This window comes from Carassius gibelio, chromosome A1, assembly GCF_023724105.1.
Source record: "Carassius gibelio isolate Cgi1373 ecotype wild population from Czech Republic chromosome A1, carGib1.2-hapl.c, whole genome shotgun sequence".
Taxonomy (NCBI): domain Eukaryota; kingdom Metazoa; phylum Chordata; class Actinopteri; order Cypriniformes; family Cyprinidae; genus Carassius; species Carassius gibelio.
This window is the reverse complement of record NC_068371.1, coordinates 26,555,057-26,562,925: the sequence shown is the minus strand read 5'-3', so window position 1 is coordinate 26,562,925 and position 7,869 is coordinate 26,555,057.

Sequence of the window (7,869 nt, the reverse complement as noted above, 5' to 3'; positions counted from 1 at the left end):
AAACAGCTGCTTACTTTAGAACTCAGAGAAAAGTGATGTCAGCAGAAATGGAATGTAATTCCAGTGGAGGGGAAGTCATTAAATTATGATTATGAAGACAGGCTACTGCATCTTTGGAATAACGTGCACCAATGACAAGAATGTGTATTAACAAAGTAAATGTGGTGTAAAACTTAGACAGATATTCAAAGATAGAAGTGGTGAAACGGTTCAAAAAGTCATGTTAATAAATATTTTCTGGATGCTAGCAGTGGAGATCTACACTCAGTAGATGTAAAGAGCGACTATGGGGTTTCCTTTCTATCTGTTCTGTTCTGTAATTCTGTAACTGACAAAATTCTCAGGAACTCTGTTCCATCAGAATGAGATTGTAACATTAAATAAAGTCTGATTCTCTGGAATGAAGTCAATGTTAAATTGTTGAAGTGTTTTGAACCATGTTGTTGTAAAATGAAGGGAAGGGCAGGCTTTTCAGATGAAGGTTTAGGCTGATTTTGTGTTCTTATTGAAGACAAGCTTCCATAAAATCACAAACCTTTTTCTAGTGTTGGACAACTTCAGTACCTTTATCAAAAATTGCCAAAAATCGTGCAAACCTCACAAACTTTAAAAAGTTTGAACAAACAAAATACTCTCCATCAGACTACAAAGAGGAGCTCACAAACAGAGAGACACTGAATTTATACAACATAATTATAACATGGATTTGTAATTAGATAAAGTACAAGAGTTTTGTCTAATTAACAGCAAACATGATGAGCTTATGCAAATTTTTCCCTATCTGTCTGTTAATCGTCTTTCCATTCTGGCTGCCAAAACATTAATTCATCAATTCCATCCAGCAAGAAAATTCAGTGATTTGCATATGCAAATATAAAATTTGCAGAAACTCAATGATAAAACCCTCCTAATTACCCAAACTTGGCACAACCAATACATATATATATATATTTTGCGATACATAGTCTATGTTGCCAAAACAACAAAGAAGAGAGAATGTGTGCAGACACACTAACTCAAACATGACGCTGTTTGACCTGATGAGAAATTCATATCAAAGCTTGAGCGCATGTGGTGAAATTTCACATTGCAATTACATGTGAGATATTGATTCCTTTTTAAAGTATCTGTTTTCAAACTCAGTTCTCTGCCAGGCCTGAACCCAAGAACAAAAATAAACCACAAAAGCTATATGTGTGATAAAACTGGCAAATAATAATTACTATTTACATAGAGGCAGTGTTCAATAGCAGCTCCTGCTGGGGTAAACCAATGTGTGTTTTCAGATCAGTCTTAATGATGGAAGAAGTGAACCAGACAGGAACAGAAAACAAACAGAGACTCCAGGGTAGCTTGATTTGTTGACAATTGTTGAAAGGTCATGAAATTGATAATTGTATTTTTGCTGTGAGTGTGAATTAACATTTTTATTTCTATTGTTTTTGGGTATAACCTGGGTAGTTGTTTTCTTCCACCAAAAAAAATAAAAAAATAAAAATACCATTGCATTACTATGCTTTTGGAAACGGTTCCATGGTATTATCATGATTTTATGTACCATGATATTATTTTAAGTACTCAGGTAAATATCAGGTATGTATATCTTTTATCCTGTGTAAGTACATTTTACATGACAAGACTTTTCACATTTCCTGTGATGTTCTGGATACACCATATGAAAATAATGGAATTATTTTGCTGTAAAAGAGCATGTACTGTAGGTATATATAATATTACTTTTGCTCTCTAATTAACCTCTGGCTGCCACTTACCACTGGAAAAATGGATCTTATACACTTTATATGTTATGCTGCTTGTCAAAGATCATAAGCGTGAGCTCAATAAACTGCACATGTCCTCACTTGAGCCCTCACGCTGCCTCTAACACAACATTTATTATTATTCTTTTATATATTCTTTCATATTTCATGAAGAAGTTCCAGAGCAATGAATCTGCAGTGGTATACTGGAGGTGTACTTTGTGCTTAAAGCTGAACTGCCTGTAATACTGTGAACAAGGAGCGATGAGAGAGAATTTAGCCGGATTCAGCCATCACTTATGGTTCTATCATTTAAAGCCATATCATTGACTTGGAAAAGTTTTATAAATTTATAACAAACTAAGAAACCATTATTAATGTAATTACGTAATACTTCTACTTAATTTTATTACTTTTAACACCTCATTTAGCATTCTTGCAAAACATATCAAAGTGAAATTATGTACTAATAATTTTTGGACTGCTGGATCAACGCTCCTATAGAACAAATTACTCCTCAGTGCTGGGAAGCAGGATCCAATAACCCTGAGTAAACACAACATTTAACCCTTTATATGCTGGAATATGTCTTGCCATTTAAAAAAATATATATTTACATTATAGTCATTTAGTCTAAATCCTTTCTAATAAAACTAAAGGCATTAGACGAGACAAACATTTAATGCTATTTAATAGAAGGACATCCGTCCTACCCCTCCTGACACTTATAATCTGTAAAGCAGAGTGGTCTGAATTTAGATTACTGATTAAATCCCATCTGATGTACCATAGCTTTGCATAAATGTCTATAAGCCATTTCCTTATCAGCAATCAGCTTTTCCATAAGCGTATTTGAATGCCTTCAATGTACCCTGAGTAATGAATAGATAATTTAATGCATACAAAGGCATGCACAAGGAAATTGATTCATTTTAGGGTGATATATTTTGTAATAAACTCATTAACCATGTTAAAAGAGTTTTCAAACACTTGCTGTAAATGTAAAGAAATTACAATAGTTAATCTTCGAATTGCATGCTACAACTATTAAAACCTCAGAATGCATTCTGGAAAATACATTAATTTAAGTGAAATTGCTCCCAGCAGTTAAAAATGCAGTAACAGTATAATAGAATTTTTCACATTGAGCTTAAACTGCCACACAAATTAATGTCAGCACCAAGGACAGCGGCATTCAGCTTTTTACCCTCATTCAAGTGTACCAAAAAAATAAGCAGTCATATAAAAGCCTATGAGAGATTATAAAGACGTGGGGCTCAACCAAATACATCAATGTTGACCTGCTGTATATGGGATTAATATAAATTCATGGAGGTAACCTTGGCAAATTGATGTCAGTTAATTATAACAAAGAAAAAATCCAAAGGGAAAATTTACACATAGATAAAAATGTACCTTGAGTCGCAGACAGGCCATGTTAGACAAAGAAAATGTGTGTCACGTGGTAACATTTAAAGTAATTGATTTGACACATGACAGAAATAATATTTACCATCATTGAATCATCCTAAATTTAAGGATTAGATCAGGAATGGTGCATTTTAAAGTGTATGCACAAAATACATATGCATGCATAGCACACACACTCAGAGGACAGCATATGCTTAGATTGGGTGGCTACTTCTGACAACAGTGACAGCAAGGGAAAGAGTAAGTGGCATATCCTTGACCCTCTTTTCCATATTTTATATTCTCCACTCCCACCAGCTGGGATGTAAATCTGAAAGAGTATACATGTATGTTTGAGTCACACCACCCGTCTGTTATGTGGAATTACAGTTCACTCAAAACTGAAACATTGAACATCTGCTGAACATTTACTTACCCTTAGGCAATTTAAGATGTAGATGATTTTGTTTCTTTATCAGAACAAGTGATGTAATGAAAAACTCATCTACAACAAAAAACAACAGGCTCCAAGAAGCGGTTTGTCATGCAGCAATAACAAACACTTAACTCAGATCAAGCAGATTCAAGTAGGTGCTTAAGCATTGGAGTTAAAGCACTGCGATTTCAGCAGCAAAGCACATGCAATATAAACAGCAGTCCTGTTTGTGTGATTTAAGAAGTTAAAAGGGTTAGTGTTAGCTGAGAGTGATGAAGAACTGTGGGTACTGATCTGAACAACGAGGAGAGGAACTGTGAGTGACATGATGAACTTCTCTACAGAACAGCTCATGAATATAACATGTAGGCTCTGCCTGTGTTCATAAAATCAGTCAAACAGCACAAGAGAACCTAATTTCCAAACACACTGTTACGCCCCGTCGAAGGGTAAAGGCACAACATGAAAAGAGAAGGAGGAAGCGGGGATTCTTTTGAGGGTTTTTAATTAAGTAAATAGGGAATTTTCGTTGAGTTGACCAGGCCAAAATAATAATCAGAACTTTTTTAGTTTCTCTTTCCTAAACCCTAGACAAAATAAAATAAAATAAAAGTAAATGTAAAAGTAAAATAAAACAATAATTTAACCTAACTCCCTAACCGAAAAACAGAGATCAAAAGGTTACAATAAACGAAATGTCGTCAAATTTCTTACTTCCTCCCAACCCTCTATATTTACAATGATATACTGTACAACTATTTTCAAGATCAGGCAAACAGCGTTACAAGGAGAATCCAAATCCACGTCATAACAAACAAAAGGGTCAAAATACCAAATAGTTCCTACTTATTAAAATAGTATCAAAATTTAACAAAGAGACCAAAAAAACAAACAGCCAAAAACCAACATCTCTCTCTCTCTCTCCTCTCCTCTCAAACACTTTCAAAAACATAAAGGGAGACAGAAATGACAAAATGCAAAACAAGGGTTTTACAAGACCAATTAGAGGTATGAGGTTATAATATAACAGACTTTTGGATAGTCTGGATTTGGTTTTGACTGAACATACTGTAGGTGTGGATGCAGAATTTGATCCATTACTCATGACCTTATAATATCCAGTTGGCAGTGCAACAATATTTATGACAGAATAAAACAGATTTATTTCAATATTTATTCAATTTTCAAAATGCATTTCATATATTGAGTTATTGTGCCTGAGAAAAAAAAAATCAGTTATCATTCACTTCAAATTATTATATCACACTGAGTCTGGTGCTTTCCAGTCAACTCCATGTTATTAACATGGTGAGGACTTAAAATAACCAGACAGGGTACTACTGATTCCCATCTGTGACCACCTATAATTATTTTCTTAATTGTATCAGTGAATAACTGCTAATTTTTTTTTTTTTTTATATGCAGTTAAACAAAAGACAAAGGCATGAATAGCAAATGTATGTCTCGGGAATTTGAAATATTGACATATATCAATTCCATAGACTTATAATGTGGCACAAAGGTGCAATAAAAAAAAAGTTCAATACTGAAGGTTTTGAAGGAATTTCTCAGAACCAAGTTACCACTCCCAATGGATTTTATGGAAATGGAGGTACCACATATCACCACAGCAGCACATGCTGAATTGTTCCCTTTGACATTATTTCTCTCTTCCTCTCTTCCATCTTCTCTCTCATCCTCTGCTGTCACCACCTATTAACTTGCAAGAAAAGTAAACATATGATATGAGTCTGATTCCTCAATTGCTCTCTCCACTATTAAAAGACCTTTCTTTTTAACAAATTGTCCTTGTCATGTCTCCAGAGCTTTCTAATGAATTTGTTATTCATATCTACCCTGCTGCTTTTATCTTGGCTCAATCCCACTGTTATTTAGGATTGTGCATCAGGCCAAAAATATGCATGCATCTCACTCACATGACATTTGTGATTTTGGAAAAGTAACATGTCCTTCAAAACAACAGCAGTGAAGTCTTAGTGAGTATCCAGGTGGGAGTTTCTGTGCAATACATAACAATGAGGGACAGCAGTGTCAGTGGGGAAATATCCATTTACTTCAAGGCAAGCTGGGTATCCTGGAGAATTTCAACTGTGACTGCAAATGTAAAATGGACTGGAGAGGTGAAGGGAACCAGGATCCATAATTCAAGCATTTGAAAACTCAAACATCTCCTGTTGTGAAATGAGATCGTTTGCCAAGGTTGGGAAAATTGTGCGCATCAAGCAGCAGTAGGTTATTTTCAAAATGTAGTGGTAAAAGAGACTGGAATTGGTCAGTTAGAGACATGATCAGTTGTGTTCAATTCAAAATGTTCATATGCTTTCACATGCTTTAGAAATGTTTTTATTTAATTTAGCTAATGTTAACAAATGGAAGCTTATTGTAAAATTGTACCTTTTAATTCCAGTAATTCAAATTCATTGAATAAATAAAATAATAAATATATTTTCATAAACAATTTTAAATAAGATTTATTTTTGCATCACTGTAATATAATAAAAACCATGTCACAATGAAAATAATATATATTTAATGAAAAAACGTTCTTATTTTTCTCTTGCTGTTTTATGATGAACACGTTGACAGGTTTTGTGAGATTCACCCAAGAACTGTGGTGCATAAGCCATTTCAGCTACTGAAAAGAAGAGGACATTCTGACCTATAATCCTCCAAGACATAAAGAGCACTCCCTCTCTCTCCTTCTCTCTAATTCACATCAGCCATCTGTCTTCAGCTGATCTAGCTTCCTAACAGCCGGTCTCACCTGTATCAAAATCTGTCCAACATTGAACCGCTGCAACAAAGGACAATTAATGTTATTAGATCTGCCTTCTAGCATTTTTACACACACAAAAGAGATTTTCTGAAACAGTACAGTCACATTGTTCCATCGCAAATTTCTTAAAGAGCAGCTCTGAATCACTGTAAGTTACTTTGGATGAAATGTAAGCTAAATAATATTCTTAATTCATTGACTATATTACCCAATAAAACACTGTATAAAACAGTCAAATAACTGTGATTGCTGCAGTGAAATTCATTTGTAACAAATCCTGCTGTTCAGGCCAATTACAATTCACACTGTGCACCCGCTGACTAGGGAATTAAAATCAAACCTGCCACAGTGTCTCGTGACGTCTGACTGTGTGGCTGTAAATGAAACACACACACACACACACACACAATTGCATTTGTGGTTTACTGGGACTCTCCATAGGTGTGAATGTTTTTATACTGTACAAACTGTATTTTCTATCACCTTACACAAACCCCACACCTACCCCTTACAGAAAACTACTGGCAGTTTTTGAATTTCATAAAACACTGTCTTTTAAGCCTTTTGTTTACGGGGACACAGGACGTTTTTTCATAAACCATGTTTACATTGTAGAAACCCATATCATTATAAACATTTGCCTCATCATAAACCATATATACCAGTACACACATACACACACACCCTTGCCTCTATAGCTGCCATCAGTTACCATGGGAGTGTTCCTAGAATGAATGTCTACGCTTTTTCAATCAGCCCTCATATGTGACACCCTTTGCTCCAAACCCAGCTAATGTTTCTATTTACCTTTCTCACTGTCCTTTTTTTTTGTGTGCACTTAATAATATACTATTGCTTCATAAATAATTTATCTTTTTTTTTCTCCAGGAAAACAACAACAAAATATTTGTAGTCCATTTATTGTAATTGATTTTCAGTTTTTACAATGCACATGTATTTCCAAACTTCCAAAGCAGATACACAATGAAAAATTTCTTATAACCCTCACTGAGCAACATTGACTTTATACTTTACAGAAAAAAAAATCCTTGATACATAAGCTGGAACAATTAAGATTTTACAGTAAAAATGTTTTCATGCTCACATGCTCACTAAGGCTCTATTTATTTCTTAAAAAATAAAGTGAAACTTTTTCAATTTAATATATTTTAAAATGTATTTATTTAATTGCAATTTATTACTGTGATAGCAAAACTGAAATTTTCAGCAGCCATCACTCCATTTTAAGTTTTACATGATTTGGTGCACAATAAACATTTCCTATTATTATTACTATAATATTGAAAACGGCTTTTGCTGCTGAATGTCAAGTGTGGAAACTGTGATAGACCACCATTCAAAAGTTTGGGGATAATAACAAAGTATATGAAAACATTTATTTGGCAAAAGACATTAAATATCTAAAAAAAATACATTCATAATATTAAATAATAATAATAATATTG